This window comes from Schistocerca gregaria, chromosome X, assembly GCF_023897955.1.
Source record: "Schistocerca gregaria isolate iqSchGreg1 chromosome X, iqSchGreg1.2, whole genome shotgun sequence".
Classification (NCBI taxonomy): Eukaryota; Metazoa; Arthropoda; class Insecta; order Orthoptera; family Acrididae; genus Schistocerca; species Schistocerca gregaria.
The window spans coordinates 328,352,889-328,370,971 of record NC_064931.1 but is presented as its reverse complement, the minus strand read 5'-3'; the positions used below and the strand labels follow the sequence as shown (position 1 = coordinate 328,370,971).

General features: G+C 41.7%; 1 protein-coding gene across 1 annotated transcript in view; it reads right to left on the bottom strand.

Annotated features, from left to right (window-relative positions):
* LOC126298824 (solute carrier family 41 member 2-like) overlaps window positions 1-17,516 on the bottom strand; it is an 874,873-nt gene extending 857,357 nt beyond the window's left edge. Inside the window, exon 1 of the mRNA XM_049990298.1 lies at window positions 17,500-17,516. The gene's annotated coding sequence lies outside the window, so the exon portion shown is untranslated. The remainder of the gene's footprint in view (window positions 1-17,499) is intronic.
* Between the last annotated feature and the right edge of the window lie 567 nt (window positions 17,517-18,083).

Below are 18,083 nucleotides of genomic sequence, written 5' to 3'. Positions count from 1 at the left end.
GCCTTCAGTCAATAAAATACTTCTGAGTATGTAACCGCATTGTCAGCGTGTAAAATTCTTCGATGTTTCGGCCACTGTTGCAAATGACCTTCCTCAGGGTGTTTTCGCTAACTGGCGTTTGCTTAATTGCTTGCCATCAGTGGAAATAGGCGAATCAGAAACGGGCGGCAGTGACGACGTAGCGCTGTTCACTTGCTGCCTAGTGCCGCCTCAGGGGTACCAGCGCTCTGTGACCTGCGGCGGTGCGGTTCGTGGGAGACCAAAACGGCCGCAGGTACACAGTGTCCTGGCACGCCTCTTCGCTGTGGTGTAGAGCAACCTTCCGCTCCACATGCCCATCTCTAGCGTCACAGGCATAGATATTAGAGTACGCAAAACAACACAGCCATTTGACACTCAAATAATGGAAAAATGTCGTGTAGCGACGTATGTCGCGATTTCTGTTGGTATACGACGCCTACAGGAAATGAGTACGCCGAAAACCGCATGAAGAGTGAGTATTGAAACATTCCACCGCACTTTCTTCACAAATCGCGTTTTCACTGTTATTGTCTTCTTGACACTCTGCTGCATATTCATAGACTTGATCCAGGTGCCAAGCCGTGGAGAAAGTCTTTCAGTCAAGCGTTAGAAGATGGCGCATGGTATTTGTGCCTCTGACGTCCCAAAGTTTAAAAGATATGAGAGGTGGTTTTTATTGATTACAGTTCTACATGTTAAAACATAATGCTGTATTTTTGTACTTATATTACCACAAATAAAAAGTAGTATCCTTGTAATTAATGGCATTCTAAACAAAAACTGACATTTTCGAGACTTTGGCTGTATATAAAAAAACATTCAATCTTGCAAAGTAGAAAAAAGCGCCCAGGAATGTTAATAATTCCGTTTATTTACACAAATAGCTAAGTTGCCGGATTCTAACCGAAAGGTTCATCTTCAGACGACTGACAACATTTATATTATATTTCTTGGTGTTTACGTTAGTTGTTGCAAAAACATGCCAACAACTAATGTAAACAGAGGCAAATGTGGTATAAACGTGACGGCGTTTGAATATGAACATGTCGGTTCGAAATCGGTAACGGATTTATTTGTGTGTACAGCATTAATAGCAATGACTGTTTGCTATTTTCTTCTTTGCAAGAAGTTAAAATTTTCTTACTCTGGCAGTTAGAATCAGTTACCTGGTATGGCACTTAAAACGCCCTTAATATAGTATTTATTTTCTAATATGTCTGATTATTTGCGATGCGGTGACCAGCATAATCCTATGTTATCTAAATACCTTCTCAAATTTTTTATAGAAATCAGTTTTGTACCAAAGGATATACACTGTTTCTTCATTCTCCATACAGATGTCAGATTTGGACTTGAAACGTTTTCTGTTTCCACCCTTCTTATGGAGCGAGGCATCCCACCTTTCAGATAGGTGGTAGGGATATTGCCGTGTCAGGGATTATTTCTCTCATCAGTGAGTGACACAGGAATCATCTGTTGTGTAACGTGCGTCATTTTGTTCACCTACAGTTCTCTGCAGGCTATCTTTGTCTTCATCAACACAGTGCACCACCTTACCAGCCCAGAATTATGTCACTTTGTTGAGGCAGCTCACCGGCATGAAGGTGTTTGTGTGGTCACCCTTCGATTGCATTGGGCACATCTGGAAAGCCACATAGACCGATCTACTTCAGTTTTAGGTGGTGCTTGAAAAGTCATGGAACAGTTTGGAACTCCAACGATATTGAGTAGAATTTGAAATGAAATGACCATTTGGAGAGCGATCATATGATGTAGGAAAGTTTATTTAATTGTGTTGAACAAAACTACCTTCAGGACCTACAACAGAACTAAAAGAACAAAGCATTAATGTTGCTATCCTAAGAGGTTAAAAAACAAAACAGAACTTATAATATATAGATGATATACCTCTTATTTTATGCACCCCAAAAAGTCATAACCATTTAAAAATAACACGAGTCAAAGTTTCCATGAATGCTCAACCAGTAATTCCAGAGGTATGGGATAGCATTTGCATCCTATATATAGGTTGAGACAGCTACAACAGGCCACTCCAAATACACTCTAAACAAAAAATAAATAAATAAAAAAATTACAACCATTCACCACGAAGGAATTATCTGTATGGACGGAAATCAGTAGATGTGGTGTACATGTAAAGGCCAACAAATGATTACAATTTCAGAATAATTCAGAGAAACAGGATGATTTATTCAAAAGAAAGAGCTTCACAAATTCAGCAGGTCAGTAAAGCCTTAGTTCACCTCTGGCCCTCACGCTAGCAGTAACTCGGTTTTGCATTGATTGATAGAGTTGTTGGATGTTCTCATGAGGGATATGCTGCCAGATTCCAATTTCCGGGTTACATTGCCAAAATCCCGAGATGGTTTGAGGGTCCTGCCCATAATGCTCCAAACGTTGTCAATAGGGGAGATATCCGGCTACCTTGCTGGCCAAGGTATAGTTTGGCAAGCACGAACACAAGCGATAGAAACTCTCGCCATGTGCGGACGGAATTTATCTTGCTAAAGTGTAAGCCCAGGATGGCTTGTCATGAAGGACGACAAAACAGGGCGTAGAATATAGTCGGTGAATGTCCTGTAATAGTGCCGCGGATGGCAATCAATGGGGTCCTTTTATGAAATGAAATGGCACCCTTGACCATTACTGCGTGCTCGCGAGGGTCCTACAGTATATTAGGTAGGTGTACCAGTTTATTTGGCTCTTCAGTGTAAAAGCAGTCTGGGAGTGGCGGCCACGGTAGATGGTCGAACTTCCTGCGGCTCTCGTCAGTTGGCGATAATTATCATTAAAAGTATTATTTACGATTGCATAGTCGCGGGCCAGTCCATAGTGCAGTCGCGTATGTGCGTTGAAAGTAATTAAAAAGTAATCTGCCCACAATGGCAGAATTATATGGATGACACATATCTTGTGCAACGTATTTAGGGCACAGTGAAATGTGATGTAATTGAAAACACTGAAATCATTTAATGGCATCCCTTAAAAAAGTTAAACTGTGTGCTCTTTACCGCAAGCCAGCCATGTAGTTAGGGATTTCCTCCAGTTATCACCATTATAGCACCACGTTGATTTGCACATCTCCAATGACAACTTCACTTGTAAGGTTTCTCTGTCACAGCTAGGGGCCAGGACACGTCTTGCCAACGCAAGGAGAATCTTATATACGGCATCCCTTGATGAGATAAATATGGATGGATGTAGGCTGTAACACTGAATAATTGAAATGAACGGTGAATATATGACAGTAGCAATCTCTGGAATAGTGTCAAGGATCGAATGTACAGTGACAATTAGTAGTAGTCGTAAAGACCACAGTGCAGGATATATAACAGTGAACAGTAGAGAAAGAAACCTGTGATAATGGCTTTTGGAGAAATTTACACAAAATTCCACGACAATGAGCGATAGTTTATGCCATCGTTACGGCAGATAAGGCTTGTAAAATGCAAGAACTGTGAAGTGGGATGTCAAATAAGAAACTGACACTGGTCAACGGACAGGCCCGCGCTCCGTAGCAGATACCTGCAGTTGCAGCTTCATCGGCGTAAGTATGTGCGACAGGAGCGCGAGACTCCACTCACAATAAGGCAGAAATGCATGTCTGAAGGACAGTGCTGTGAAGATACAGACACAGTATTAACACAGACATTGTAGCCATCAATGATGTGTCTGAACCTCAACAGACCAAAATTACCATACAATATTTGTGTCTCTGTGCGGTAATCGCGAATAGTGCTATCATGAGAGTTGTAACTACCAGACATATGGATTTTGGTATCGCTCCTGGAGGCGTGCTGGGACAGCCGAAGTGGTTAGGGCGACTGCTCGCGAGAAGCAGGAAATCTGGGTTCGAGTCCCAGTCCGGCACAAATTTTCATATGTCGCAAACAGCTGACATCTGTTTCTTAATGTTTACCAAAGCACTAATCGTCTAGGACAGTGTCCGTTCCTTCAGACACGCAAGCATATATGAAGGATATTGTATTGTGAAGACGCAAACAAGGTATAAACGCGGATATTGTAACCATCAGTGTTATTACATAGAGGCTGCTCGGTAACGACTGCTGTGCCACAGCAGCCATCAATACCATCCATACCATTGGCGCTCGGCACACCTTAAGACAGAATTTTCTTCTTTTGTTTTTGTTTTGTATATAAAAGTTTATGGCATCCTCGCTATCGGGACAGTTAAATCAGAACTCCCACTCTCCGCAACACACATCGTCATACCTCACAGTGATCACTGAAGCACAGAATATCGGCGGCGTTACCAGCCCACAGCTCAGGAACCCCTGCTTAGCTATGCCCGAATAAATCCCGTCTTGGTATGCTCTCGAAGGGCTCACTGTCCGAGCCCTCGGAGGGGACGGGAGACTACATTATTATTGTTATTTTTCCATTGAATATGTAAATATTATGTTGTAGTTGTCTAACATATTCCACGATCTTCTTTCAAATCTGTAGTGTCGGCTTTGAAAATTACATATGAACATACTCTAATGTAAATACATGAGGAACATCAGGAAGATACGTCATTACAGAGACATGTGCAAGATAAACCAGTAAGATACGCAAATTCACTACAAGTTTTAACGGTGTCTAAATGTATTCTACAGTGATTTTCTTATATTCCTTATAATAAGGTTCTTCGGTAGTCAACTGAAGCCCCAAAGATGAAGCTGTGCTTTGACATGTAAATTCGCAAATACTTTCTTGAAATAAAATCAGCAGATGTGTCTTATTAAGATTTCCAAAAATGCGTATTTCGGAAATCGAGATGGAAAGATAAATTACACCAACATTTGAAAACAAAATCTTAGGTAAATATACGAATGGGGCTTAATGCAGGAGCGACATTCCTCCAGTGGGAATAACATTCCCTACTGAATGGTTTAAATGTGTTTCTTAGTAAGAAATTACTAAATGCATGAGTGTGTGGACCATCTATATGTTTACAAGAGTATGTTGTGTCTTCAAATCAGATATTCCGACTTGAAGTGCTACGCTGTCCTGAACTAAATCCACAATTTCCTCCAACATTAAGGAAGACCTTCGTAAGGGTAATTTTTGTCATCTGAATAAGTATTTGAAGTCACAGAATCCTCTATTTCCCATAACATCTCTGAATGTGCTTGAGACACGGAGATCCGACTGTGGTTCTAAACTTACTTGTGCCACGTTCCTTATCGCTCTCTTCAAACGACTACGCTAGAACAAACGAGCAGGTATTGTGTCACACTGTAGCACAGCAATTTAGCTGAGATACAGGATGTCACAAAGACAAAGCACGTGTGTCTTGTACTTGTTTTCGTTGGACCGTCTGTTTGTACACGAGTGTTTTCAGTCGCATTTCCGTAAACGTCTTCCAGCATATTAGGTTACCCTCTAGATTAGATAAACGGATGAAATGTTATCGAAATCCTAACTAAGTCGTCCCACTGGGTTTCCTCATTATGTTGATATCCGTGTACTGTCACGCCCATGTTTGATGTGTAAGTGGTGTTTCATAATCAGCCTAGAACATCACTGGCAATACCTTGTGCAACCACAACGGAAACAGTTTCCGTCACAGATCTGAGACTGGCTCCGAGATGATTATCCGTGAGATGATCCGACCTGATACTTTGGGTTCAAAATGAATAGAAATTTTTGCTGCTTTGTCAAGCAATTTTCAAAGAATGCTCTTCTTATGCCGCGGGTCCAGCCACTGTCTAGAATCAGGATGATGAGTGTGTGTAAGTGCTGATCGTGAAGAGGATTTTGCACAGTCGGAGACTTCACGCCGTCGCAGTCGGAGTCACCGACTTCCTTCGGTTGGGAAGAAAGCGCGGGAAGTTTGCAATAGCTTGACTGAGCTGACTGTTTATAAGAAAAAGGCATGCTTTACATACCCCATTTCTGCTATACAATGAAGGTATTGCTTGGACTGGTACCGCCAAATATCTTGGAGTTCTCCTCGGCAAATATTTTACCTTTAAGAAATATATAACCGACATCGCGAGCAAAGTACACAGTGTATTAGCTACCTCGTATCCCTTAATAAACAAAGATGTGCCAGTACATGGATACCAACTTTATGACGAAATCCAGTGGGACGACTTAGTTCCGATTCCGATAGTATTTCTCCAAACTGGGAAAACAGTCACCTACTTTATAAATCTGTAATACGACCAGTCATGTTGTATGCTTGCCCCACATGGTGACATGCCCCATCTTCGCATCTCTACAAACATCAGGTATGGCCTCAATAGCGAGCACAACATAAACGTCCTCAACTAGTGCTGTTACCGCGTCAATAATCAAAACTGAGATTGACATCCAGCATACAATGTCCTAACTATTGTTCTCACATATTTATGTATGTACAGGTGACACATCATTGTCAGTAATGTTTTACAATACTGTAAATTGTAATGTTGTAATTTTAATATTATATATACATTGCAAATTGCGTTTTCCTCTTTTATTTCTCAATGTATGTTGTTAAATAGTTATGCATAAGGCTATTTGTAAATCTTCCATTATCTATATTTTACTAATGACCTAGTGCTTGTAACGCGAAACGTGAATCTGTGTTCTATACTCAATTGTATTTTCTCATGTTGTGGGGTTTTTATTGCTTCCGTGGCAGATGTTTTGTCTTATTACTCTCGTGTGTTGCTAGATATACGAAATGTTATGTAATTTGGTCTAAGGACCCTCGGGTTCCGAACCCTATTAAATAAAAAGACAAAAAAACGAGCTGACTGCTTTCGGTTAGAGTTGTTCCACTGAGTTGGAAATAAAAATCTTCAGAAATTTTCATCTTTGTGTATGGTTAAGGGGGGTTAAAATGAAGAGATGACTAAAATTATCTAAAACCTACTGCTATCATTTGACTGTATTGGAATACAACGTCCAGATTCACAATAGTGTATGAAACTGACATTTTGTTTAGTAGCGTATTAGCGCATTTTGTTTTCTAAGAGGACGAAACTGTTAAAAGGGTATGGGAAGCCATGAAGAATTCAACTGAATTTAAAACATTTAAAACATTACCTAGTAATGTCGTGCACTGCAGTATTCTTACAAGTGGAGCACTGTCACACGCTACATCTTCATTGCAATACGCCCTACAGCACATCATTTTATCAATGACAATCACTATTATTTGACAGACATTTTAAAGCATGCAAGAAGAACTTTTGTGCGTGTCGAAAGTCCGGTAAGATTCGAGGAGTAATTTATCCACCAGTCGATGTCAAACTGCTGACGATGACGATTACGATAATAACGAATATCGTTCTACTTTCACTTGTATTTGAGTCACTCTTACAGGATGTATCGTGAAGTCATATAAAAAGGATGACCCTTTAGAGCTTACGGAGACAGATGGAGGCGTATAACGTTCCTATTAAAGAAAGACTGTGAATGAAAACATTGTAACTGAAGTCACAACCTGACTCGTGTTCTTTTCTGAATTTGCCTCTAGCCGCTTATTGTGAAGAGACCTAACACTCCTTTTACCAATTTGAAGCAACTGATTTATTTGTATCTGACTGGTTTTCCTTTCGCCTGGAAGAGAGTTTCCTGCTGTCGAAAGGCACGTTCGGCTTTTATCTTATCTTTTCACATCTCATACAAGTACTTTCAATTGAAAGCATTATTCTGCTTCTCCGGTCACAAGTATCACTTGTTATTTGACTTCTGTGATTTCATCTGTAGCACTTTTTCCTGGGAATATCCCAGGCTGCTAAGAATGCCGTCATTTATTTCTCGGTATAAGCCTTCTGTAGTTAATGAGCAGAAACTTCTCCAGGCGTTCTGATCAAAATAACACACTCTGAAGCAAGAGCGACGTTTCATTGAGTTGTGCTTAATTCGACGTATGATCTATCTCTACATGGTGTTTCTAAAATCTCATTGCACACTTTGACAGCCTTTGACAGGTACAAGTAGGCATAATTCTAAATGGAAACTCGCGTTAGGAAAAGCACCGTTTCCATGCCATAGAAACACACTTGCAAAACAACAGTTGTCAGTGGAACACATGGGGCGGCAGGCTATTGTCAACATACACTGTACAGCCTAACTTCCAGCTGGAGAGATGCGTAGTACTAAGTGCAGGAGGAAGAAGGGCTACATGAAACAAATTTAAGCCACGTAGTGACTCTTTTTTATTTCTGAAGTCCTCAGTTTCGACTGGAGTAATAGTGCGTGACGCAAAGAGCGCAGACCTGAAGCCAAAGTTTTTTTATTAGTAGGGGAGATGTTCATGTTGTAGTTGGCGTCTGAAGGAGGCGCTTTATTTTGGTGGGATTCTCTAATTGCAGGGATTCCTCGCGATTGGATGGCAGTGCTTGTTAATTTTGGAATTGGCACTTATCACTGTTTGGCTGAAAGGAATTAGGAGGGCGTAAGTGAGCGTCATGTGAGAGGTACTTTGGGTTTGGTAGCGGAAGTGTCCGCATAAACTTGCGGTTCAGTTATGGAGGTCGCGGAAGCGTCCAGATCGAATTCGGGGACGGCAGCAATAAATGACGGATAGACTTAGCGTTGCATCGTGGTTGAGTTCGCAACATCTTTGAGTTGCGAGTGGATGCTGAAAGCATCGTTTTTACGAAAGAGCCAGCACTTGTGCAGAGTACAGCTCGGCGGAACAATATAATATTTATGGCTAGCATAATTCGGAGCACTGGCAGAGTAGTTCAATTCGATTTCACACTTGTGAAATTCAGAATGTTCCCCTGTCTCAAGTTCATCGTTCTTGTACTGAATGTGTGAACATCGGGATAGTAACCAACTTCCAATCATTGTTCTGGTCAGGAATTTGTAGGATTACATACATCGTAATTACCGTTACACTTTATGAAAGTATAAATTCTCAAGTGAGTAAGTAGTAAATTCATTGGTGGGAAAGTAACACTGGTATCCTGTTAACCTTACACCTGAGTTTGGAAACATAAATGTCATGGTTTTCATAGTAGAATTTATATATTGTTTAATAAACATTTTTGAGAATAAATTTGAGTGTTTAAGTAATCATTGTTTATATTTGATACTTTCATTGTATCAAGTTAGATGCAGTCGACTAGTGTTCAGGGAGACACTTTCAGTCACAGTAAATCATATACAAATAAATATTGTTCCAGTCAGAGGGCATCAATCACATTCAGATTTACGCAGATTCCTCATTTTCTACATCTACATCTACATCTACATCTACATCCATACTCTGCAAGCCACCTGACGGTGTGTGGCGGAGGGTACCTTAAGTACCTCTATCGGTTCTCCCTTTTATTCCAGTCTCGTACTGTTCGTGGAAAGAAGGATTGTCGGTATGCCTCTGCGTGGGATCTAATCTCTCTGATTTTATTCTCATGGTCTCTTCGCGAGATATACGTAGGAGGGAGCAATATACTGCTTGACTCTTCGGTGAAGGTATGTTCACGAAACTTCAACAAAAGCCCGTACCGAGCTAATGAGCGTCTCTCATGCAGAGTCTTCCACTGGATTTTATCTGTCATCTCCGTAACGCTTTCGCGATTACGAAATGATACTGTAACGAAGCGCGCTGCTCTCCTTTGGATCTTCCCTGTCTCTCCTATCAACTCTATCTGGCACGGATCCCAAACTGCTGAGTAGTATTCAAGAAGTGGGCATCTGCTTTACCTACGAGCAACTTTACATGATCATTCCATTTTAAATCACTCCTAATGCGTACTCCCAGATAATTTATGGCATTAACTGCCTCTAGTTGCTGACCTGCTTTATTGTAGCTAAATGATAAGGGATCTTTCTTTCTATGTATTCGCATCACACTACACTTGTCTACATTGAGATTCAATTGCCATTCCCTGCATCATGCGTCAATTCGCTGCAGATCCTCCTGCATTTCAGTACAATTTTCCATTGTTACAACCTCTCGATATACCACAGCATCATCTGCAAAAGCCTCAGTGAACTTCCGATGTCATCCACAAGGTCATTTATGTATATTGTGAATAGCAACGGACCTACGACACTCCCCTGCGGCACACCTGAAATAACTCTTCTCTCCATTGAGAATGACATGCTGCGTTCTGTTATCTAGGAACTCTTCAATCCAATCACACAATTCGTCTGATAATCCATATGCTCTTACTTTGTTCATTACACGACTGTGGGGAACTGTATCGAACGCCTTACGGAAGTCAAGAAACAGGGCATCTACCTGTGCACCCGTGTCTATGGCCCTCTTAGTCTCGTGGACGAATAGCGCGAGCTGGGTATCACACGACCGTCTTTTTCGAAACCCATGCTGATTCCTACATAGTAGATTTCTAGTCTCCAGAAAAGTCATTATACTCGAACATAATACGTGTTCCAAAATTCTACAACTGATCGACGTTAGAGATATAGGTCTATAGTTCTGCACATCTGTTCGACGTTCCTTCTTGAAAAAGGGAATGACCTGTGCCCTTTCCCAATCTTTTGGAACGTTACGCTCTTCTAGAGACCTACGGTACACCGCTGCAAGAAGAGGGCCAAGTTCCTTCACGTACTCTGTGTAAAATCGATCTGGTATCCCATCAGGTCCAGCGGCCTTTCCTCTTTTGGTCAATTTAAATTGTTTTACTATCCCTCTATTTCGATATCTACCATTTTATCATCTGTGCGACAATCTAGAAAAGGAAATACAGTGCAGTGTTCCTCTGTGAAACAGCTTTGGAAAAAGACCTTTTGTACTTCGTCCTTTAGTCTGTCATTCTCTGTTTCAGTACCATTTTGGTCACAGAGTGTCTGGACATTTTGTTTTGATCCACCTACCGCTCTGACATAAGACCAAAATTTCTTAGGATTTTATGCCAAGTCAGTACATAGAACTTTACTTTCGAGTTCATTGAACACCTCTCGCATAGCCCTCCTCAAACTACATTTCGCTTCGTGTAATTTTGGTTTGTCTGCAAGGCTTTGGCTAAGTTTATGTTTGCTGTGAAGTTTCCTTTGCTTCCACAGCAGTTTTCTAACTCGGTTGTTGTACCATGGTGGCTCTTTCTCATCTCTTACGATCTTGATTGCCACATACTCATCTAACGCATATTGTACGATGGTTTTGAACTTTGTCCACTGGTCCTCAACACTATCTGTACTTGAGACAAAACTTTTGTGTTGAGCCGTCAGGTACTCTGAAATCTGCTTTTTGTCACTTTTGCTAAACAGAAAAATCTTCCTACCTTTTTTAATATTTCTATTTACTGCTGAAACCATCGATGCAGTAACCGCTTTATGATCGCTGATTCCCTGTTCTACGTTAACTGTTTCAAATAGTTCGGGTCTGTTTGTCACCAGAAGGTCTAATATGTTATCTCCACGATTCTGTTCTCTGTTTAACTGTCCAAGTTAGTTTTCAGATAAAACACTTTTTAAAAAATTCACTGGATTCTTTGTCCCTGCCACCCGTTATGAACGTTTGAGTCTCCCAGTCCATATTCGGCAAATTAAGATCTCCACCCAGAACTTTAACATGGTGGGGAAATCTACTCGAAATATTTTCCAAATTATCCTTCAGGTGCTCAGCCACAACAGCTGATGAGCCAGGGGGCCTATAGAGACATCCAATTACCATGTCTGAGCCTGCTTTAACCGTGACCTTCACCCAAATTATTTCACATTTCGGATCTCCGTCAATTTCCTTCGTTACTATTGCACTTCTTATCGCTATAAACACGCCTCCCCCTTCACTGTCCAGCCTGTCTCTGCGGTATACATTACAATCTGAGTTTAGGATTTCATTACTATTTACGTCTGGTTTCAGCGAACTTTCTGTCCCTAGTACTATGTGGGCATTGTGACCGTTTATTAATGAGAGCAGTTCTGGGACCTTTCTGTAGACGCCCCTGGAGTTTACTATTAGCACATTAGTATTGTTATTCCCTGTTGCATTTTGTCTACTCCTACCTTGCCACGTCTCAGGAGGCGTCTTGTCGGGCCTAGGGAGGGAATTCTCTAACCTAAAAAACCGACATGTGCACTTCACACGTACTCCGCTACCCTTGTAGCCGCTTCCTGCGTGTAGTGCACGCCTGACCTATTCAGGGGGACCCTACATTTCTCCACCCGATAGCGGAGGTCGAGAAATTTGCACCCCAGATCTCCGCAGAATCGTCTGAGACTCTAGTTTAAGCCTTCTACTCGGCTCCAAACCAGAGGACCGCGATCGGTTCTGGGAATGTTACTACAAATAGTTAGGTCAGATTCCACCCCTCGAGCGAGGCTTTCCGCCTTCACCAACTCCGCCAACCGCCTGTACGAACTGAGGATGACCTTTGAACCCAGACGGCGGGAGTCATTGGTTCCGACATGAGCAACAATTTGCACTCGGGTGCACCCAGTGCTCTCTCTCGCCGTCGGCAGGGCCTCCTCCACATCTCGGATTAGACCCCCCCCCCCCCCCCCCCCCGGCGAGCAGACAGAGTGAACACTGGGCTTCTTCCCCGACCTTTCCGCTATTTCCCTAAGGGGCTCCATCACCCGCCTAACGTTGGAGCTCCCAATAACTACTAAACCCCTCCCCTCGTGTGCCTGCTCGGATCTTGCCGAAGGAGCGGCCACATGTCCGCTCACAGGCAGAGCGGGCGAAGCCACACGGCCAGCCTCCACATTGACCCTCCGCCTCGTGAGCCATGAATTTTAAGGTCAGTCCCGTGACCGAGCACGCTGAGGTACCTTGCCGGCGACCATTCGGCTACGGTGACAGTCTAAGTCAATGCATAACATTGATAGACACAGTCCTAATATACTCCCCTGGGGAACGTCATATGGTACTTCAATGTCTGCAGTTGGCTCTCCAATCGGCATGAAACGTCGAGTCCTACTTGAAAGGAAATCTTCAGTGCAGTTGCAAACGTGGTTAGATATCCGATAAGAACTCATTTTCTGTAGAATTCCTCGGTATAGTACTACTTGATTGCAAACCGGCATTTCTTAGAGACCAGCGTTCTGACTGAGAGAAACGTAGTGTGGTAATTGCTTATAAATAATAACTGTGATTATTATCGTGACGAGAAAGTCCGACCCCTGATTTCTGAGGCATCTGCGCTTCTGTAAGCAGAGGAGGAAGCTCGTTCTGCACTCATTGTAGACTCCCAGAATTCTAGGAGCGCTACAAAGTCGAAGTCTAGGCGATGAACTCTGCTTAACAGAAATAGTCGTATAGACTTGTTGGTTGCTAAAACCCGAAGGGTATACTTTGCAACCTTACTGGAAAGTCCTTTCATCTTTAGCGAAGCGTGACTTAAATGAATATGTTCAGTGGAAGTTACTGTTCTACGTGTATATTGCAATGTAGTGTTTGCACTCTTCACGATGAGACAAGGGAGAGGAAGAGCATCAATCTGCGACTGTTCGCTGATGATGCTGTAGTAAATGATGACGAATCTTCGTTAAGTGACTGTAGAAGAATACATATTGCCAGAATTTATATTTGGTGTGATGAATTGCAGCTTGCTCTAACTGTGCAGAAATGCAAGTTAATGCAGATATTCAAGAAAAAGAATTCTGTAATGTTCGTATACACTATTAATGGTGTGATGCTTGACAGATTCATGTACATTGAATACCTAGACGTAACGTTGCAAAGCGATATGAAATGGTACGAGTTCATAAGGATGGCACTATGGAAGACGAATGATTGACTTCGGTTTATTGAGAGAATTTTAGGAAAGTATGGCTCGTCTACAGAAGAGACCGCATATAGAATACCTGTGCGACCCTTTCTTGAATATTGCTCGAGTGTTTGGGATCCCAACCTGGTCGGATCAAAGGACTACACAGAAGCAGTTCAGAAGCGTGCTGCTAGATTTGTTACCGGTAGGTTCGATCAACACATCAATGTTACGGAGATGCTTCGAAAACTCAAATGGGAATCCCTGGAGGGAAGACGACGTTCTTTCGCGATATACTTTTGAGAAAGCTTAAGGAACGAGCATTTGAGGATGGCTGCAGAATGATTATACAGTCGCTAACGTACACTTCACGAAGGACTACGAAGACAAGAAAAGTTAGGGCTCGTACTTAGGCGTATAGACTGACGCCTAGAATAGGAAGGAATTTATTAGTAGTGGTGTATGATGCCATCCGCTATGCGGAGTTTGCACGTAGACGTAGAAACCCAGTTTCGGCACTTACACTACTCCTGTCGACTAGAAGTATCTAGGCCGTCGAGCTCTACGTCCGCATCCGAGAGATGGATCTCCGTCACATGGTGTCACTCCATGATACACTACAGAAGAGGTTTAGGTTTGATTATGAGGAACTTAGCACCTCTCCTTGCCTTGTCTGCTAAGAACTGGCAGTGAAACATTCTACCTCTGGCACGATTTCGGCCGGCTACCTCAGAATGAAGCGCCACCATACAGGCCTGAGTCAGCGACCTCATATTCAGAGGTTTCTAACGGTAGACTTCCGGTTGGAATGTGGCGATCCGCAGGATGTGTTTACGTTTTTTTCCACTTTGACTTCCTTATTATAGACAGATTGTTCCCTTTCGGCTACCTCAGCTTCCTTATTTGACATCCACTTCTGTGTCTACGGGGTCACCGTGGCTGAATGCCAATCGAAGGGGCTAGGGTTCGATTTCCGGCCGGGTCGGAGACTTTATCCGCTCGGTGGCTGGATGTTGTGTTGTCCTCATCAACTCCTCCACGCATGTCGATTAAACAGCGTTACATAAAAAGACTTGCACCCGGCGGCGAGCCGCTGTGTGTGTGTGTGTGTGTGTGTGTGTGGAGAGAGAGAGAGAGAGAGAGAGAGAGAGAGAGAGAGTGAGAGGGGGGAGGGGGGGGGGGAGAGAGAGAGAGAGAGAGAGAGAGAGATAAGGAGTGAGAGAGAGAAAGAGAGACAGAAACAGAGACAGAGGCATATTTGAGACTAGTCTTGAAACAGGCTTCACCCCCACATATCCAGAGAATACATTTCGTTTCCAAGGCTCAGCACCCCACGATGTTGTCAGATACTGTTGATAACCGTGTCGCTCCTGTTTGCTTTACTACATTCTAATGAGTAATTTTAGTCCTTAGGTCTGGATGACACTATCAACAAAACTAGCTACGTGAGTTTCTGCGTCGCGTATTGCTGCAAAGGTTTATCGCCAAGTACTTTAGTAAAACGCTCCCTTAAAATAACATGACGAATGACATGCAATTTTCTAGAATGTAAACATTATTTTTTTATACTGTTCTGTCGAAGAACAACAATGAAAATTTTCGTTTATTGGACGATAATTTCAAAACAGAAAAAAGTTTTAAACAGTGAGTGCATTGCAATATGTTATTACGTTTACGATTTTATTTGTTTCTGTATCAGTGAATCCTTCTATTACGCATTTTCATGGAACATGCTGTTACACATCACGAACTGTTTTAAAGAAATGAATTTGCGGTTTGAAATATGCTTTTCACAACCCGTACATTGAGATTCCCTTGTAAGTGAGTGGCGAAGCAATTATTAATAATCGAAATTTCCTGTTTCCGAAATTATCCTTTCAAACAATATTTAGAAGACTGCGAGGGCGTGCTGGAAAGTAAAGCCCCGAATTTTTTAATGTGAAAACTATTAAAACTTGTACATCGTTAATTTTCATTTCTACACATTTATTTCTCAGAATAGCTACCCTAGCGACGGACACATCTCTTCTAAGCAGAGACCAGTCTTTTGATACCGTCACAGTAGAGTGTTTGACCTCGTTGATGGAACCAAAAATTCACATCTGCTTGCACCGCTTCGTCACTATCAAAACGAAGTCCTCAGAGATATGCTTTAAATTCTGGAAAAATATGAAGATTGGATATGGCGAAGTCGGGACTGTAAGGAGGATTAACGATGACAGTGACACAAGGCGCGGGCTGTTGCAGATGTCGCAGCGCCCGTGTGTGGTCTGGCATTGTCATGCTGAAGCGGGCGGTGCTCTATGTGTAAACGAACTCTTCGAATTCGGAACTAGATTACAACACACTGTTCCTCACACACTGCCATGTTACAAGCTACAATTCGGTTCCCTCTAGCAGAAAAGGGCTGTAAATATATAGACATCAAGAATAAATAGGTAGAATGTTAATAACGTTTGTTTTATTTAAAAAGCTTTAAATTCGGAGACATTACTTTTCACAACGCCCTCCTACATCTGCAACCTCCATCTTAATATTCTCGTACACAAAGGGTCTTATCATAAAATGAGATCTCGAGGATCAAATATGCATACGATAATACTTTTATTACTTAAGACTCATATTTGTAATATGTAAACATATAAAAAATTATTATGCTATCTTAAGATATGAAAACATCGTAGTAATAAGTCGTCAAAACTGATAATGGTTTTACAATAACGTAATTCTTAAAACTGATTGGTTGTTGGATTTTTCTCCAGAAATCAAATACCTGTTTTATGTATTTGATAAGACTGCATTCTGCAGCTTGGCTCCCGAAACCTTCCAGTTGCTGGGTTGGTTATACTGAGATGAAAAGTTGAATTATAAAGTAAAATGAGTAAAATTTTATTTATTACAAAAAGATATTTCGAAATTCGATGAAAAAATAAAGAAAAAATATATTTTTGATGATATTCAATGACCCATAATTATTAAACGATGTTAAAAATGTAAAAAAAAGGGAAAAATAAAAATAGATTACATATTTCTTCCTCTTCATATTAGAACGATGAATTCTCATATTCGAGAACCATTGTGCCTTCACGGATGTAGGAAGCACACTTCATTCTTTTGGGATAAAACACGTATAAAACTTCACTATTTGTTTATGTGTTACTTGTATCCACAGTCAAATTTGTTGGTGACCTGCTTCTAATAAAATGTTCAATTTCAAATCATTACGTGAGTTTTAATCATGTGAATCCTCATGAAGTAATCTAGTAGCAGAGTTCGGAACAGTTCTTATTTTGTATGCTTAGCTTTATGAGCTGCTGTTCATTGTGCCGTCTCACAAAAGACATTAGGATGGTTTGGCTTTATCTGGGCTGTTGGCTGAGTACAGAAGAGATCATAAAAGTATATGCATAATATGCCATGTCAGCACTAGCCAAAGTGAAGCCATCCCTCAGTAGTGTCATATGGTACAAGTATTTATGTTCTATCGAACCTAAGCTGTGAATGGTTCTACGGCCTATGTTTGTGCAGGTGGACTAGAGAAACAGCCAGTTACGAGGACACCAAAATTAGTGATCGAAATGTTGTGCAGAAGATTGGAGTGGTTAATTTAGATGGACACTTAAAAAAAACGAGTGTATGTTCTTGTATAGCATTATCTGCTGCGCAGACAGGAGCTTCCTGTCAAATTCTATCTTGACTGCGCACCACTGACCACTGTCAGCACGCATTCAACAGCGCATCACGTCGTACTTTATATGTACATCCGTAGACAATGATAAACAACCATTATTTATTGTTAATTAACCATGTAACGAACGTGAGGACTTACTGTTCTCGTGTTGGCAGTCCGCCTACGCTGCAAGAAGCAGGTTTCCGCGCGCTGTGATGATCAGTTCCAGTTTCTTCCCCTTCTTCTTAAAATTTGAATGTCACGCCTCTCAGAGTTGAGCAACACACAAACATTGGAACAGCACTGAGAGCTCTGGTCCACGTGCACTCAACCTGCTCGACATCCATCGACCTCGGAATTCCGGAGGATACTGCTCCCGCTTGTAACCCGTAATAAGTGGAATGAGAACCGGTTTAGTCAGTAGCTTTACCATGAGACAAAATTAGTGCCATTCGTTTATATTCGCTAAGAACAAAGAGGTATTCTGTCAATATACCCAATGCTAAATTATCTACTTTCAAAGTTGGTGTGCACTCATGAAGGAAGTTGCTAGAAAGAGAATTTCACTGAGGGACAAGTTACGTCCGCTATTTGTGTTCTTTTTTTTACTTCCGTGGGAGGCGGTTCTGCCGGTCAAGCAAGTACCTCTTAGTTGCAGACGAGTTCGAACTTTTAAGCGTTGGGAAAGGCTGTTCGCTGCCAATGACATCAACTTTGCACGCTGTTTCCATCCAACCCAGAAT